The sequence below is a fragment of the Callithrix jacchus genome, chromosome 6 (assembly GCF_049354715.1).
Source record: "Callithrix jacchus isolate 240 chromosome 6, calJac240_pri, whole genome shotgun sequence".
Taxonomy (NCBI): Eukaryota; Metazoa; Chordata; class Mammalia; order Primates; family Cebidae; genus Callithrix; species Callithrix jacchus.
The window spans coordinates 4995733-5013752 of NC_133507.1; the positions used below are offsets into that span (position 1 = coordinate 4995733).

The following is an 18020-nucleotide window of genomic DNA, read 5'->3' on the forward strand; positions in this document are numbered from 1 at the left end:
ACGCTTTTGCCGTTTCTGAATTGTCCATTATCTAACAAGGGAGGTGGTGGGAGTGGAGGTGGACTAAATGGTTAAATCCCCTCCCAAGCCCTCTAAGCTACTGCTCAGTTCCCAATGATGCTACATTAAAACAAGTGTGCAGAGGCTTATTAATGCTGACTTTTATCATAATAAAATCTCAGAAACTGTACTGTTCCTCACAGAGAACATATAGGCTAAATAAATTAATGTATGTTTAAACAATAACATGCAATATGGCTGATGGAAGGAATGATCAGTTAGGCTGAACAACATAAAACTGTCAATATTCCATTTTCTGACCTATAAAAACACTGCAATTTCTAACAGCTCACTGATACATATTCACATAAAATAACACTGGAAGTTCACTCTGATCATGAGAGTGAATCGAAAAATAAAATGTAGGGCAGGCACAGTGGCTCATGCCAGTAATCCCAGCACTGTGGGAGGCCGACGCAGGCAGATCAGGAGGTCAGGAGATAGAGACCATTCTGGCCAACATGGTGAAACCCCATCTCTACTAAAAATACAAAAGTTAGCTGGGCGTGGTGGTATACACCTGTGGTCCCAGCTACTTGGAAGCTGAGGCAGGAATCGCTTGAACCCGGGAGGCAGAGGTAGCAGTAAGCCGAGATGGTACCATTGCACTCCAGCCTGGTGACAGAGTGAGATTCTGTCTCAAATAAATAAATAAATAAGCAAAATGTAAAAATAACTATTTGAAGGTATTTTGTATGTTTATTCATACACTGAAAAAATTATGAAAGTATACACACCACTAGAGTTCAGTGATAAAAACCATGCCTTTGGACTCAGGCTCTTTTGATTTAAATTCTAGCTTTGGGCCAGGCGCGGTGGCTCAAGCCTGTAATCCCAGCACTTTGGGAGGCCGAGGCGGGTGGATCACGAGGTCAAGAGATCGAGACCATCCGGGTCAACATGGTGAAACCCCGTCTCTACTAAAAATACAAAAAATTAGCTGGGCATGGTGGCAGGTACCTGTAATCCCAGCTACTCGGGAGGCTGAGGCAGGAGAATTGCCTGAACCCAGGAGGCGGAGGTTGCGGTGAGCCGAGATCGCGCCACTGCACTCCAGCCTGAGTAACAAGAGTAAAACTCCGTCTCAAAAAAAAAAAAAAGAAATTCTAGCTTTGATTCTTGACAACAATGTTACTTTGAGCAAATTACTTAACATTCTGTGCATTAAATTCCTAATCTGTGACATGAGCAGATTACATTGTATTTGCTTTATACAAAGGCTTAACAATTAAATGAGCTAAAATACTATTTAGAACAGGTCCTAGTACAGACTAAAAGCAGCATAAACATGTTGGTTCTTAGAACTTCACCAAATGTTACAATACTACTTCCTCTAGGAATAGGAATTCGGTATTCATTTTTTATTCTTGTTGTTTTAACTGATGTCTGTATCTTACCGTATTTACTCATTTCTTCCCCGATACACTTTTTCCATTGTAGACACCAAACTTACATGCCACCAACATTATAATCATGTTTCTTTAGGCTTCTCTTGGCTGTCACAATTTGAGATTGCTTTGTATTTTTAATTTTTACAGTGCTTGGTACTTTTTGCCACGATTATGAATTACTTTTACAATTAAGAATAAGTATTATTAAAATGGGGTAAAATTGTATTCAATTCTCAACTAGCACCTGATGATCTAGTTTCTTGGACCTGTCTTCCATTGTTTCTTTTCAAACTCTGACTGCCTTTCCTCATAATCTCCTGTTTGTTCTAATGCATTAGGAAATTTGCTGAGGAATCTGAGAGTCATGATGGGTGTCCTGGGCTTTACAGAAAATCCAAAGAGAACTGCCACTAGGCTCACTCATCTCCTTAGAGGATATTTCACATTAGTTAACAATAGGCCTGATTCAGCAGCTCCTACAACTAGGGAGTGAAGATACAGAGAAGAAGACATTGCCACCAAACTCCACTATGATATGCTAGTAGACCCTGATGGGGCTCCCAACAATTCCATTTTTCCAAAGGTATACACTCATCCCCAAGCCTGACACTTAAAGTTATGTGTTTAAAGGACACTAAACCTGCAATAAAACTATTCTGTATAGAATAGACAAAGGAGACTACAAAAACTAATCAGAACCCTTGCACCATACCATGTACAAAAATTAAAACAGATCAACAAAATATGTCAACTGTTATAAAAGAAAACATATACACATGTCATACATGCATACATGTGCACATATATACATGTATGACACCTAAAACAAAAGCAACCAGAAATAATAAACTGAACTTCCTCACAGTTACATAAAAATGTTTGCTTCAAGGGATGTTTAAGTAAAAAGACAGCCAAGAGAAAGGGAGAAAGTCACGAAGCTACTAGGAGTGGAGCATTCAGAATGTATACAGAAGTGTTACTACTGGGCTGGGCGCGGTGGCTCATAACTGTAATCTCAGCACTTTGGGAGGCCAAGGCAGGTGGATCACTTAAGGCCAGCAGTTTGAGACTAGCCTGGTGAAACCTCGTCTTTATTAAAAATATAAAAATTAGCTGGGTATAGTGGCACATGTCTGTAGTCCCAGCTACTTGGGAGGCTGAGGTAGGAAAAACCCTTGAACCCAGGAGGCGGAGACTGCAGTGAGCTGAGATCAGGCCACTGCACTCCAGCTTGGGTGACAGAGTGAGACTCTGTCTCAAAAAAAAAAAAAAAAAAAGTGTTAACTATTCAGCAATAAAAGGAAAAAACAATTTTTTTAATGGGCAAAGGATTAAAATAGTTCTCAAATACCAATGGCCAATAAGCACATGAAAAGATACTCACAATCGCAAGTCAGGAGAGAAATACCAATGAAAACCACAATGAGATCCCACTTGGGGCTAGAATTTAAAAGACAATGACAAGTGTTCTGGAGAGGGTGGAGAAATTGGAACTCTCTAACTCTGCTGATTGGAATGTAAAACAGCAAGGCCGCAGAGAAACAGTTCGGCAGTGCTTACAAAGTTAACCCTGAAGTTACCAAACGACCTACAATTCTACTCCTAAGTAGATCCAAAAGAAATAAAAGCGGCTGAGTGTGGTGGTTCACGCCTGTAATCCCAGCACTCTGGAAGACAGGGCAGGTGGATCACTTGAGGTCAGGAGTTCGTGTCCAGCCTGACCAACACGATGAAACCCCATCTCTATTAAAAAATACAGCATAGGCAGGGCGTGGTGGCTCACCGCCTGTAATCCCAGCACTTTGGGAGGCTGAGGCGGGTGGATCACGAGGTCAAGAGATCGAGACCATCCTGGTCAACATGGTGAAACACTGTCTCTACTAAAAATACAAAAAATTAGCTGGGCGTGGTGGCACAGGCCTGTAATCCCAGCTACTCAGGAGGCTGGGAGACAGGAGAATTGCCTGAACCCAGGAGGTGGAGGTTGCGGTGAGCCGAGATCTCGCCACTGCACTCCAGCCTTGGTAACGAGCGAAACTCCATCTCAGAAAAAAAAAAAAAAAAACATTTAGCTAGGCATGATGGTGGGCATCTGTAGTCCCAGCTGCTTGGGAGGCTGAATCAGGAGAATGGCTTGGGTCTGGGAGGTGGATGTCGCAGAGAGCTGAGATCGCACCATTGCACTCCAGCCTGGGTGACAGAGTGAGACTGTCTCAAAAAAAAAAAAAGAAGTTAAAAACTGGACACAACTCAAATGCTCATCAACAGATGAATGGATAAACAAAATATGAGGCCAGGTGCAGAGGCTCATGCCTGCAATCTCAACACTTTTGGAAGCCAAGGTGAGAGGATTGCTTGAACTCAGGAGTCCAAGATCTTCCTGATTGCAAGACTCCATGTCTACTAATAATTTTTTTAAAAATTAGCTTAGCATAGTGGTGTGCATCTCTAGTTCCTACCTAAGGTGAGGTGGGAGGATTGCTTGAGCTGGGGAGGTTGAGGCTGCAGGAATTATGATTATACCACTGCACTCCAGTCTGGGCAACAGAGGGAGACCCTGTCTCAAAACCTCCCCCCAACAACAGAGTGAGACCCTGTCTCAAAACCTCCCCCCAACAACAGAGTGAGACCCTGTCTCAAAACCTTCCCCCCACTCCTCCCCCCACCACGACACGCACACACAAAACTATGCATGGTACAACAGAATATCATTCTTCTATAAAAAGGAATGAAGTCGCTGGGCACAGTGGCTCATGCCGAATAAAAAGCCACTTCCTTCCTCAGTTCGGTGTTCGAGATGTTTCTCAGGGCTCCTGCTTCAAGCTGCGATCTCGCCACTGCACCCCAGCCTGGGTGACAGGGCAAGATTCCATCTCAACAAAAACAAAAAAGAATAGGGAAATCCATATAGACAGAAAGCAAATTAGTCATTGTCAGGGGATGGGGGAGGAGTGAGAGAAGAGTAGTAACTGCTGATGGTTATGAGGTTTCTTTCTGGAATGATCAAAGTATTCCAGAGTTTCTGGAATTAGGTAGTAGGGATGGTTGGGAAACACTGTGAATATACTCAGAAGCACTGAATTGTACACTTTAAAAGGGTATATGTGAAGTATAAATCAGTTTTTGAAAACCCTAATTGAAGGACAGTCTACAAACTTTTGACCAGTAATCCCCAAAATTGTCAAGGTGAACAAAATACAGTGAGAAAACGTCACAACTAAGAACAACCCTGAGACACATAATACTAGCTGTACTGTGCTGTCCTGGATGAGATCCTAGAACAGCAAAAGGATATTTTAGAAAAACCAAGGACAGCCCGGGGCGGTGGCTCACGCCTGTAATCCTAGTACTTTAGGATGCCGAGGCAGATGGATCACAGGGTCAGAAGATTGAGACCATCCTGGCTAACATAGTGAAACCCATCTCTACTAAAAATACAAAAAATTTGCTGGGCATGGTGGCACTTACCTGTAGTTACAGCTACTCAGGAGGCTGAGGCAGGAGAATTGCTTCAACCCGGGAGGTGGAGGTTGCAGTGAGCCAAGATTGTGCCATTGCACTGCAGCCTGGGCGACAGAGCAAGAATGCGTCTCAAAAAAAAAAAAAAAAAAAAGAAAAAAAAAGAAAGAAAAGAAATAAAAGCCAAAGACATCTGGATAAAGTATAAATTTCAGTTAATAAAAATTTGTACCAATATTGATACATCAATGAAACAGTGCCAACACGTTAATAGGGGAAACATGAGATACATGTAAACTCTCTACTACCTTTGAAATAATTCTGGAAATATAAACTGTTCTGAGGCCGGAAAAGGTGGCTCACCCCTACAATCCCAGCATTTTGGGAGGCCAAGGCAGGTGGATCACCTGAGGTCAGGAGTTTGAGACCAGCCTGACCAAAATGGAGAAACCCCATGTCTACTAAAAATACAGTATTTGCCACATACAATGGTGCATGCCTGTAGTCCCAGCTACTTGGGAGGCTGAGGCAGGAGAACCACTTGAACCCAGGAGGCAAAGGTTGCTGCCAACCGAGATCATGCAATTGCACTCCAGCCTGGGCAACAAGAGCAAAACTCTGTGTCAAAAAAAAACACACACACACAACCCCCCCCCCCAAAAAAACCATGTTCTGGATTCAGGACTAGATCTATAAAAATAAATACATAAATAGGGCCGGGCGCGGTGGCTCACGCCTGTAATCCCAGCACTTTTGGAGGCCGGGGTGGGTGGATCACGAGGTCAAGAGATCGAGACCATTCTCTTCAACATGGTGAAACCCCGTCTCTACTAAAAATACAAAAAATTAGCTGGGCATGGTGGTGCGTGCCTGTAATCCCAGCTACTCAGGAGGCTGAGGCAGGAGAATTGCCTGAACCCAGGAGGCGGAGGTTGCGGTGAGCCGAGATTGCGCCATTGCACTCCAGCCTGGGTAAAGAGAGCGAAACTCCATCTCAAAAAAAAAATAAACAAACAAACAAAAATCACGTGATGGCCCCTATAGGCTCATGCCTACAACCCCAACACTTTGGGAGGCTGAAGCAAGGGATAACCTGAGTCTGGGAGTTACAGACCAGCCTGCATAAAACAGGGAGACCCCATAGCTGCTAAAAAATGTAAAAATCAGCCGGGCATGGTAGCAGGTGCCTGTAGTTCCAGACACTCAAGAAGTTGGGGCAGGAGGATTGCTTGATCCCGGGAGGTGAGTCATGATTCGGCCACTGCACCCTAGTCGAGGTGACAGAGTGAGATTCTGAAATCTGTCTCAAAAAAACAAAGCAAAACTAAACAAAAAACCATGTGGGTTACTTCCTATTTCATTTCCATCTATTTTTCTTTTTAATTTTTAGAAGACAGGGCCTCACTCTTGCCCAGGCTTGAGTGCAGTGGCACAATCATGCCTCAACTGCAGCCTCAACCTCCTGGGCTTAAGCTGTCCTCCCACTTCAGCCTCCTGAGGATCTGGGATTGCAGGCATGAGGCACCATGGCTGGCCCTATTTCCATCCCTTCTACAGATCAGGAAACTGATGTCCAGAAAAGAGCCACATGCTAAGTCACAGAGCTCTCGAGCATTTGAGCTCAGATTCAACCCCAGCATTCTAGTTCCGGTATTGCCAGCTCTCAACCACACAAGTCTATGCTGCTCCTCTTCATTATAATTTTTATTCCATGGAAAGTTTATATAAATGCAAATATAGGAACTCAAAGCCAAGGCAGAAAGATGGGTGAAAACTAAAACAGGAGCACAGTGAGTGCTGGAGCCCAAGTACTAACCCAATAGGCCTTTCTGCTCAAAGCACTGGGTAACAGGGGCAGCTGACATGTCCCAGCCTTTTGCCTACAGGCACCATCTGTCCCACAGGAAAGCAGGCAGGGATAGCCTTGACAAGGAGAGAGAAATCTCTGCTGAATTTCTCCTCTCCCACGCCAATCTAGGGAACAGCTGGGAAAAAAAAAAACAACTAGATTAACAGCAACCTTCTCAGAAAATCCCATGACAGGCTCAGGAAGAGATTGTGCAAGAAAAGAAAGCACCCCCTCTTGAGAATACACCAGCTGGAACAAAAGTAGCAAAATAGAAAGCTCTTTACCCACGCCCTTTGCACACATTCTCACCACGTCCATGTTTTAGGGAAGACAGCTCTTCCTAGTCAGCAAACTACGCCAAATCCTATCTGCTGCCTGCATATTTTGTTTTAAGAGATGGGGCCTCTCTTTAAAAAAATGTTGCCAAGGCTGGAGTGCAATGGCACAATCACAGGCGTAATTATAGCACAACATAGCCTTGAAGCCCCATGCTCAAGCGATCCTCCTGCCTCAGCCCCTCAAGCAGCTGGGATTACAGGTGTAGCGGTATGCACAGGTACCTACCATTGGATCTGGCGGGCAGTACTGTTTTTTTTTTACATGGTGGGTTGGGGGAAGGAGGAAAGGATCAAAGAAAAACTTTATTTTGTGGTGTGAACATTACATGAAGTTCATATTTTAGTATCTATAAATAAAGTGTTATTGGAACACAGCACGGCCATTTGTTTACGTGTCATCTATGATGACAATCGCACAGTTGAGAGTTGTAACATAAACCGTATGACCCGTAAAGCTAAAAATATTTGCTATCTGACTGTCATAGGGATCTTATATGTCAATGGGGCTAGGCATTGGTACCCAGATAATTGGTCAAATATCAACCTGGATGGTGGCACGATGGCATGTTCTGTCATGGGATTAACATTTATATGGGTAGACTCTGGGTAAAGCAGACACCTTCTTTAATGTGGGTAGACCTCATGCATTCAACCGAAATCCATGAGAGAAAACAACTAAAGGAAAAGAAGATGAAACCGTCTGCAGACTGCCCCTGGTCTAGGGCTACAACATCAACTCTTCCCTGAACCCACATTCTGCTCTGAAGATGTGGACCCGCCAGCCTCCATAACCACATCATCAATTCTGAGAAAGAAAGACTGAGGCTACATACATCCTGTTAGTTCACCTTGTTTTTCTGGAGAACCCTAACACACACAGATTTTGGTACCAAGAATGGTTCTATAGGAAACAAACCTTAAGAACAAATTTTCTGAATTAGTTCTAGGGTTGGTTTCTGAAATTGGTACTCTAACTAGATTTAAAGGCATAAATTACAAATAATCAAAAGAACACATATAGGACCAGCTCGGTGGCTCACGCCTGTAATTCCAGCACTTCAGGAGGCCCAGGTGGGTGGACTGCTTGAGTTCAGGAGTTCAAGACCATCCTGGGCAACATGGGGAAACTTTGTCTCTACCAAAATACGAAATATTCTCTGGTCATGGTGGCTCATGTCTGTGATTCCAACTATTCAGGAGGCTGAGGCAGGAGGACTGCTTGAGCACAGAAGATTGCTTGAACCCTGAAGGTCAAGGCTGAAACGAGCCATGATCATGCCACTGCACTCCAGCCTAGGCAAAGGAGGGAGACCCTGTCTCAAAAAAAAGGGGGAAAAAAAACACAGATAATTCGTAGTGTGATGTGGCAATATAAATACACAAAATATCACCATTGGATAATTTTCTTTTCTTTTTTCTTCTTGGGACGGGATCTTGCTCTGTTACCCAGGCCGGAGCACAGTGGCGTGATTTCAGCTCACTGCAACATCTGCCTCCTGGGTTCAAGTGATTTTCCTGCCTCAGCCTCCTGAGTAGCTGGAATTACAGACACATACCACCATGTCTAGCTAATTTTTATATTTTTAGTAGAGATGAGCTTTCACCATGTTGGCCAGGCTGGTCATGAACTTGACCTCTGGTGATTCGCCTGTCTTGATGTCTCAAAGTGCTGGGATCACAGGCATAAGCCACCACACCTGGCCCAGATACTTTAAATTAAATAAATATAGAAGGCAACGTTCTGAGTTAATATGTACATAATGCCTTCAAATATTTTGTTAAACTAACAAGTATAATGAGACTGTCTAGGTGCTCCTAATTTCACTGAACAAAGTAGGGGAAAAATTAGCTCAGGGATTCAAACACTCAGCTCAAGGGCTACATAAATGACCTAAAAAGCTGCTAGTTTTGAGTAGATCACAGAACAAGAGAAGCTTCTGCAACAGGCCCAGGCTGCAATGTAAATTTCTCTGCCTCTATGGTCACATGATTCTGCAAGAACCAATGATGCAGCCAGGTGTGGTGGCTCACGCATCTAATCCCAGCACTCTGGCTGAGGCAGACAGATCACTTGAGTCAGGAGTTCAAGACCAGCCTGGTCAACATGGCAAAACCCTGCCTCTGCTAAAAATACAAAAATTAGCCGGGCATGGTGGCGCATGCCTGTAATCCCAGCTACTCAGGAGGCTGAGGCACAAGAATTGCTTGAACCTGGGAGACAGAGGCTGCTGTGAGCTGGGATCATGCCACTGCACCCCAGCCTGGGAAACAGAGTGAGATCCTGTCTCTGCCAAAAAAAGAAAAAAAAAAAAACCAATATTGCTTGAAGTGTCGGTGGCAGACTGTAATTTTTTGGAGGTTTTGCAGGCCCCATAGGTAAGTTACAGCACAGGCCTTTAGGATACTGGAGCAAAGCCCTGCCACCCTCTGTAATTAACTACGCTCTGTTTGAGAAACAGCTGCTGGCCTGCTACTGGGCATTAGTGCAGACTAAAAGCTTAACTGTACAACACCAACTTACCATGTAACCTGAGCTGCCCTTCATGAACTGGGTGTTATCTTACCCGCCCAGCTGTGAAGTTAAGCACACACAGCAACTCCATCATCAAATGGAAGTGATAAAAGATTGCACCAAAACATGATCTGAAGACACAACTAAGTTACATGAAGAAGCGGCTCAAACGTCCATGGCCCCTACTCCTGCTACCTGCTTTCTCTATCCCAGTTGCACCTATGGCTCATGGGGAGTCCCCTTCAATCAGATGATGGAAAAAGGGAAGGCTCAAGCCTGGTGTACAGACGGCTCTATATAATATGCACATACCACTCAGAAGTGGTCAACTGCTGCACTACAGAGCCTTTTTTTTTTTTTTTTTGAGACAGAGTTTCACTCCTGATGCCCAGGCTGGAGTGCAATGGCACAATGTTGGCTCACCGTAACCTCCACCTCCTGGGTTCAAGCGATTCTCCTGCCTCAGACTCCCTGAGTAGCTGGGATTACAGGCACGCGCCACCATGCCCAGCTAATTTTGTATTTTTAGGAGAGATGGGGTTTCTCCATGTTGGGCAGGCTGGTCTCAAACTCCTGATCTCTCAAGTGATCCGCCTGCCTCAGCCTCCCGAAGTGCTGGGATTACAGGCGTGAGCCACTGCACCCAGCCTACTACAGAGCCTTTCGAAAGACCTCTTTGAAGAACAGTGGTGAAGACAAATCTCCCCAGTGGGTAGAACTTGGTACAGTGCTCCTGATTTGTATTGTTTGGAAGGAGATATGGGCAGACATACATATAATTATTTGTATGCCTGCATATAAATTATATACCAATTTATAGGCTGTGGTCAATGGTCTGGCTGGTCAGGAATGGAGAAGGAACATGACTGGAAAACTGGTGACAAAGCAGCCTTGGGAAGAGACAGATGGACCTATAGACAGACCTCTGTATTTTTTTTTTTAAATAAAGACAGGGTTTCACCATATTGGTCAGGCTGGTCTTGAACTCCCGACCTCAGGTGATCTGCCTGCCTTGGCCTCCAAATTGCTTGGATTACAGGCGTGAGCCACCACGCCCGGCTGGCAGACATCTCTAGACCAGCCAAAAAAAGGGTAAACACATTTGTGGGCTGTGTGAATGCCCACCAAAGGGTAAACTCAGCGGAGGAGGATTTTTATAACAAGTGGTTAGGATGACCTGTTTTGTATATGCCAGTCAGGCTCATTTTCCTGCTGTGGTTACGATGACCTGCAACAGGATTATGAACAAGTTGATCATGATGGCAGGGATGAAGGTTATGCACGGGCTTGGCCACATTAACTGCCACTCACCAAGGCCAACCTAGCTGTGCCCGCCACTGAGTACCCAGTGTGTGACTAACATCGAGTCTCCGCTAATGGTATCATTCCCCAGAGGCATCAGAAAGCCACCTGGTAGCAGGCTGATTACATGGAATCCCTTCCATTATGGAACATACAGACTTGCTTTCTCTACATGCAATGCTTCTGTCAAAACTTCCCTCTGTAAAATCACAAAGTGCCGTCTCCACTGTTATAGTATTCCAAACAGCATTGCTTCTGACCAAGGAACTCCCTTCATAGCAAAGGAAATGTAGCCATGGGCCCACGCTCACGGAATGTGGCGGTCTTACCATGTTCCCCGACATTCTAAGGCAGATTATTTGATAGAATGGTGGAAATGCCTTTTGAAGATTCAGTTACAGTACCAGCTATTTGGTAATATCTTACAGGGCTGGGATAGGGCTTTTCAGGAGGCTTTATGTTGTCCGACTCAGTATCCAATATATTGCCGTTTCTCCCATAGTCAGGGTTGACAAGCCTAGAAACCAAAAGATAGAAATGGGAGTGGCAGGACAGCCGTGGTGGCTCACGCCTGTAATCCCAGCACTTCGGGGGGGGGGACAAGATGAGTGTACCACCTGAGGTCAGGAGTTCGAGACCAGCCTGACCAACAGGGAAAAATCCCATCTCTATGAAAAATACAAAACTAGCCGGGCATGGTGGTGCATGCCTGTAATCCCAGCTACTTGGGAGGCTGAGGTAGGAGAATCACTTGAACCTGGGAGGCGGAGGTTGCAGTGAGCCCAGATTGCACCATTGTACTCCAGCCCAGGCAACAAGAGCAAAACTCCATCTCAAAAAAAAAAAAAAGAGAAAGAAATGGGAGTGGCAGCCCTCCACAATTATTCCTAGTTGACCAAGTAGGAAAATTTGTATTTCCTGTCCCCATGACCTCACACTCTTTTGGTCTGGACGTCTTACTTCCATCAGTAGATACAGCAGTGATTGGACTGAATTAGAAGTAAAAACTGCCATCTAGGCCAGGTGTGGCGGCTCATGCTTGTAATCCCAGCACTTTGTGAGGACAAGACAGGTGGATCATGAGGTCAGGAGTTCCAGACCAGCCTGGCCAAGATGCTAAAACCCTGTCTCTACTAAAAATACAAAAATTAGCCAGGTGCGGTGGCAGGCGCCTGTAATCCCTGCTACTGGGGAGACCGAGTCAAGAGAATCGCTTGAACCCAGGCAGAAGAGACTGAAATGAGCCAGGATCAAGACTCTGTCTCAAAAAAAAAAATAAAGGAAAAGACAAGACTGCTAACTAAACCTTTTAGGCCCCTCATGCCTTTGAAGCAACAAAGGAGGAAACCGTTGTGCTGGCCAGTGCTAAAACACGAAGGATCCCTTAGGGTATTTAGGGTTACCAAACTCTGTGACTAAACCCCATGGAAAACTCAACAACCCGATTCAGGCAGGACTATGATTGGCCTACACCATTCAGAAATGAAGGTCTGGGTCACCCCACGAGGTAAATAATCACATGTGGTGCTTGCTAAGGGCAATACATAATGAATAGTAGACAAAGGTAGTTATAAGTATGAGCTTTAGCCACCTGACCAGTTACAGAAATCAGAACTGTAATTGTCTTGAGTATTTCATCTTTTTTTTTTTTTTTTGAGACGAGGATGGCTCATTGCCCAGGCTGGAGTGCAATGGCACGACCTCGGCTCCCTGCAACCTCTACCTCCTGGGTTCAAGCTGTTCTTCTGCCTCAGCCTCCTGAGTAGCTAGGATTACAGGAATGCTCCACCATACCGGACTAATTTTTGTATTTTTATTAGAGACAGAGTTTCACCATGTTGGCCAGGCTGGTCTTCAACTCCGGACCTCAGGTGATCCACCTACCTTTGCCTCCTAAAGTACTGGCATTATAGGCATGAGCCACTGTGCCTGGCCAGTATTTCATCTTTTATGAATAGGTTTGTGCATGTGCATGTGTATATAAAATATCATTGTTAGGCCGGGCGTGGTGGCTCACGCCTGTAATCCCAGCACTTTGGGAGGCCGAGACGGGTGGATCACGAGGTCAAGAGATCGAGACCATCCTGGTCAACATGGTGAAACCCCGTCTCTACTAAAAATACAAAAAATTAGCTGGGCACGGTGGTGCGTGCCTATAATCCCAGCTACTCAGGAGGCTGAGGCAGGAGAATTGCCTGAACCCAGGAGGTGGAGATTGCGGTGAGCCGAGATCGCGCCATTGCACTCCAGCCTGGGTAACAAGAGTGAAACTCCATCTCAAAAAATAAAAAAAAATAAACAAAAATAAATAAATAAATAAATAAAATATCATTGTTTTATTTCCTCTCTTATCCCCTTACCACATAACACTTAAGATTTGTTGACTTTCTATTATGCTATTATTAACTTCATGTTATAGTTTTTACGTTGCAGGATAAGAAGGGAAAAAGTGCCTGTCACCCACAGACTCTGTATCCTCTTGTTTGCACTAAAACAATGGTGTATTTTTAGTTGTATACGAGGTGGTGTATCCTTTTATGTAGGAGTATGATCCTGTTAATATCTTTATTTGGAGACTAAATATGGTTCCAGGAGATGCTTATGGGATCCATTGACAATAGGGGAACTTGTGATGTTTAATTTTCTATGTCTACCTGGCTGGTCCCAGACATATGGCCAAACACCAGCCTGAATATTGCCATGAAGGTATTTTTTGGATGACATTAACATTTTTGTCAGTAAACTTTGAGTAAAGCAGAATACCCTCCAAAATGTGGGTGGACCTCATCCAATCTGTTGAAAGCCATAAGAGAAAACAGATTAAGGCCAGGCATGGGGCCTCATGCCTGTAATCCCAGCACTTTGGGAGGCTCACGTGGATGGATCACCTGAGGTTAGGAGTTCGAGATCAGCCTGGCCAACATGGGGAAATCCCACTTCAACTAAAATTACAAAAGTTAGCTGAGCATGGTGGCGTGGGCCTGTGTTCCCAGCTACTCAGGAGGCTAAGGCAGGAGAGTTGCCTGAACTTGGGAGGCAGAGGTTGCAGTGAGCCGAGATCATACTATTGCACTCTAGCCTGGGCAATAGAGCGAGACTCTACCTCAAAAAAAAAAAAAAAGCCGGGCGCGGTGGCTCACACCTGTAATCCCAGCACTTTGGGAGGTGGAGGTGGGTGGATCATGAGAGATCAAGACCATCCTGGTCAACATGTGAAACCGTCTCTACTAAAAATACAAAAAAAAAAAAAATTAGCTGGGCGTGGTGGCACGTGCCTGTAATCCCAGCTACTCAGGAGGCTGAGGCAGGAGAATTGCCTGAACCCAGGAGGCGGAGGTTGCAGTGAGCCGAGATCGCGCCATTGCACTCCAGCCTGGGTAACAAGAGTGAAACTCGGTCTCAAAAAAAAAAAAAAGAAAAGAAAACACATTAAGATATTCTGAGGGAGAGAGGGAATTCTGCCTTCAGACTAATTTCAGACTTAACGCTTAACAATGCAACTCTTCCCTGGGTCTCCAGACTGCCAGCCTACTCTGCAGATTTTCGACTTGCAAGACTACCATCATGTAAGCCAGTTTCTTAAAATAAATTTAAAATAAATCTCACCCTCTTTTACACACACACACACACACACACACACACACTTCCTTTAGAGGGAAAATGTGATGACACCTGCCGTAGACACTTCGCCTACAGCATCAAAGTTGTCAGAACTCCTAGCCAGCATAGGATGATTAACAATCTTCCTCACTGCATCCAGTCCTACAAGTCACATTAGAAATGTTGATTCTGAAATGTAAAGACTAAAAATATTTTTTAAAAAGAATGCAAAACATAGACAACGAGAATAGAATACAGAGCCCAGAAATAAACTCCCCCATATGGTCAAATGATTTTCAACAAGTGTGCCAAGACCTTCAGTGGGGAAAGGATAGACTTTTTAACATATGGTACTGGGAAAAATGGATATCTACACGTAAAAGAATGAAGTTGGACCTGTTCCTTACATCATATACAAAAATGAATTTGAAATGGATCAAAGACCTAAATATAAGACCTAAAACTATAAAACTGTCAGAAAAAAAGCTTCATAACATTGGATTTGGCAATGATTTCTCGACTACAACACCAAAAGCTAAGGAAACACAAAAATAGATAAATTGGAGTATGTCACAATCAAAACCTTCTGTGCATCAGAGGATACAATGAACAGAGTGAAAAGGCAACACACAAAATAGGAGAAAAGATTTGTAAATCATATATTTGATAAGAAGTTAATAGTGCAATTAGATGTAAGATTCCTGGGCCAGGCGCAGTGGCTCATGCCTGTAAGTATAACATTTTGAGAGGCTGAGGTGAGTGGATCACAGAAGGCCAAGAGTTCGAGACTAGCCTTGCCAACTTGGTGAAACCCTGTCTCTACTGAAAATATAAAAATTAGCTGGGCATGGTGGTGCACGTCTGTAATCCCATCTACTTGTGAGGCTGAAGAAGGAGACTCACTTCAGTGTGGAAGGTGGAGGTTGCAGTGAGCCAAGATTGCGTGCACCACTGCACTCTATCCGGGCGACATAGCAAGGCTGTCTCAAAAAAAAAAAAGACTCCTAGAATCAACATTCTAAAAAAAGATGATTTTAAAATGGACCAAGCCAGGTGCAGTGGCTCACGTCTGTAATCCCAGCACTTTGGGAGGCTGAGGCTGGTGGATCCTTTGAGGTCAGGAGTTTGAGACCAGCCTGGTAAACATGGTGAAAACCCATCTTCTACTAAAAATACAGAAATTAGCCGGGAGTGTGGTGTACGCCTGTAATCCCAGCTACTCAGGAGTCTGAGGAAGAATTGCTTAAACCTGGGAGGTGGAGGTTTCAGTGAGCCAAGATGGTGCCACTGCACTCCAGCCAGGGTGACAGAGCAAGGTCCTGTCTGAAACAAACAGAAAAAATACATATATCCACTGGTGATATTCTGTGTATCTATATTGCCACATCACACTACTGTCTATTTGTGTTCTTTTTTTTTTTCCTTTCAGCTCACTGCAACCTCTGCCTCCCGGGTTCAAATGATTCTCTTGCCTCAGCCTCTTGAGTAGCTGGGACAACATGCACACCACTCTGCCTGGCTTAATGGGCCAACCTTTGCATTTTTAGTAGAAATGAGGTTTCACCATGCTGGCCAGTGAGGTCTCGAACTCCTGACCTCGTGGTCTACCCACCTCTGCCTCCCAAAGTGCTAGGATTACAGGTGAGAGCCACTGTACCAGGCACAAAAATTTTTAATTCTTCTCTGTCTGGCCCCAAAGAGTGAGCACCCACAGTCCACTTTTCCCAAAGGCAGGAAGGACTTTTCTTACGCTCAACTTTATTTTAAGGTAACTTTTCTGACTCCACTGATCCGCAAATTCTCCTGTTTAAAACTTACCTTGATTGTATTTGCTCCAAACAGATCACACATGTTTGAGATGACACAGGTGAAGCAAGTAACTTCCGTCCAGACTTCCTGGTGTGGGCGGGACTCCTCGGAAACACTGCAGCCTGCTCTCTCTTCCTTCCTCCCCAGAAAGCTTCCTGCTTCTCAATCAAGAAACAAAATGGCTGGGTGCGGTGGCTCACGCCTGTAATCCCAGCACTTTGGGAGGCCGAGGTGGGTGGATCATGAGGTCAAGAGATCGAGACCATCCTGGTCAACATGGTGAAACCCCGTCTCTTACTAAAAATACAAAAATTAGCTGGGCACGGTGGCGCGTGCCTGTAATCCCAGCTACTCAAGAGGCTGAGGCAGGAGAATTGCCTGAACCCAGGAGGCGGAGGTTGCGCTGAGCCGAGATCGCGCCATTGCACTCCAGCCTGGGTAACAAGAGCAAAACTACGTCTCAAAAAAAAAAAAAAAAAAAAAAAAAGAAACAAAACATGTAATCCCAGCACTCTGGGAGGCCAAGGTGGGCGATCACGAGATCAAGAGATTGAGACCATCCTGGCCAACATAGTGAAAGCCCATCTCTACTAAAAATACAAAAATTAGCCACCTGTGGTCCCAGCTACTTGGGAGGCTGAGGTGGAAGAATCACTTGAACCCAGGAGGCAGAAGTTGCAGTGAGCTGAGATTTCGCCACTGCATTCCAGCCTGGTGACAGAGCAAGACTTCATTTCAAAAAAAAAAAAGGAACAAAACATTCCCCATCCATTCATGGCCCTGTCACATCCACATCTTAGCTCAGACTTGCCTCCCAGTTTAGAATCTTTCTCCATCCTTCTGTTCTCAGCTTGGGTCCTTCAGAAAGCTAAGCACCATCCCTGTATCAGTACTTACAGCTAGGTTTCAAATGATCTCACCTATTAAACGAAATTCAAACTTCTTTTCTTTCTTGCAGATGAGGTCTCACTTTGTCACCCAGGTTGGAGTGCAGTGGCGAGATCTCAGCTCACTGCAACCTCCACCTCCTCAGTTCAAGCAAATCTCCTGCCTCAGCTTCCTGAGTGGCTGAGACGACAGGCACAAGCTGCCCTGCCCAGCTAATTTTTTGTGTTTTAGTAGAGACAGGGTTTCACCATGCTGCCCAGGCTGGTCTCGAACTCCTGTGCTCAGGCAATCTGCTCACCTTGGCCTCCCAAAGTGCTGGGATTACAGGCATGAGCCACTGCACCCGGCACAAAAATTTAACTTCTGCTAGACTGAAACCTCTATGATGAAAGCCCTCTTACCCTACTAACTTACAATCTCCCTACAACCTATGCACAAGCAACTGAGTATCTGTCCCCACCCGGCCATATAAATCAGAGGTCAGCCAGGCATGGTGGCTCATGCCTATAATCCCAGAACTTTGAGAGGCTGAGGCAGGCAGATCCCAGGAGCTCAGGAGTTCGAGACTAGCCTGGGAAACATGGTGAAACCCCGTCTCTACCAAAATACAAAAACTTAGCTGGGAGTGGTGCCATGCGCCTGTGGTTCCAGCTACTCAGGAGGCTGAGGTGGGATAGGTAGAGCTTGGGAGGTAGAGGTTGCAGTGAGCTGAGATGACGCCAAAGCATTATATCCTGGATGACAGAGTGAGACCCCGTTTCAAATAATAATAATCAATCAGTGAATCAGCCAGAGATCAGCAACCTTCTTTG

The 18020-nt window shown here is 44.9% G+C and overlaps 1 protein-coding gene across 5 annotated transcripts in view; it reads right to left on the reverse strand.

The window, feature by feature from the left end:
* Nucleotides 1-18020, reverse strand: part of SNRPN (small nuclear ribonucleoprotein polypeptide N) — a 107068-nt gene that overhangs the window by 44575 nt on the left and 44473 nt on the right. For 2 of the 5 annotated variants that reach the window (XM_078375763.1, XM_078375762.1), the window contains one exon: nt 4920-5041. The exons of 2 other annotated variants lie outside the window; for them this stretch is intronic. The gene's annotated coding sequence lies outside the window, so the exon portion shown is untranslated. The remainder of the gene's footprint in view (nt 1-4919; nt 5042-18020) is intronic. One more of the 5 variants, XM_078375759.1, reaches the window with a different exon arrangement.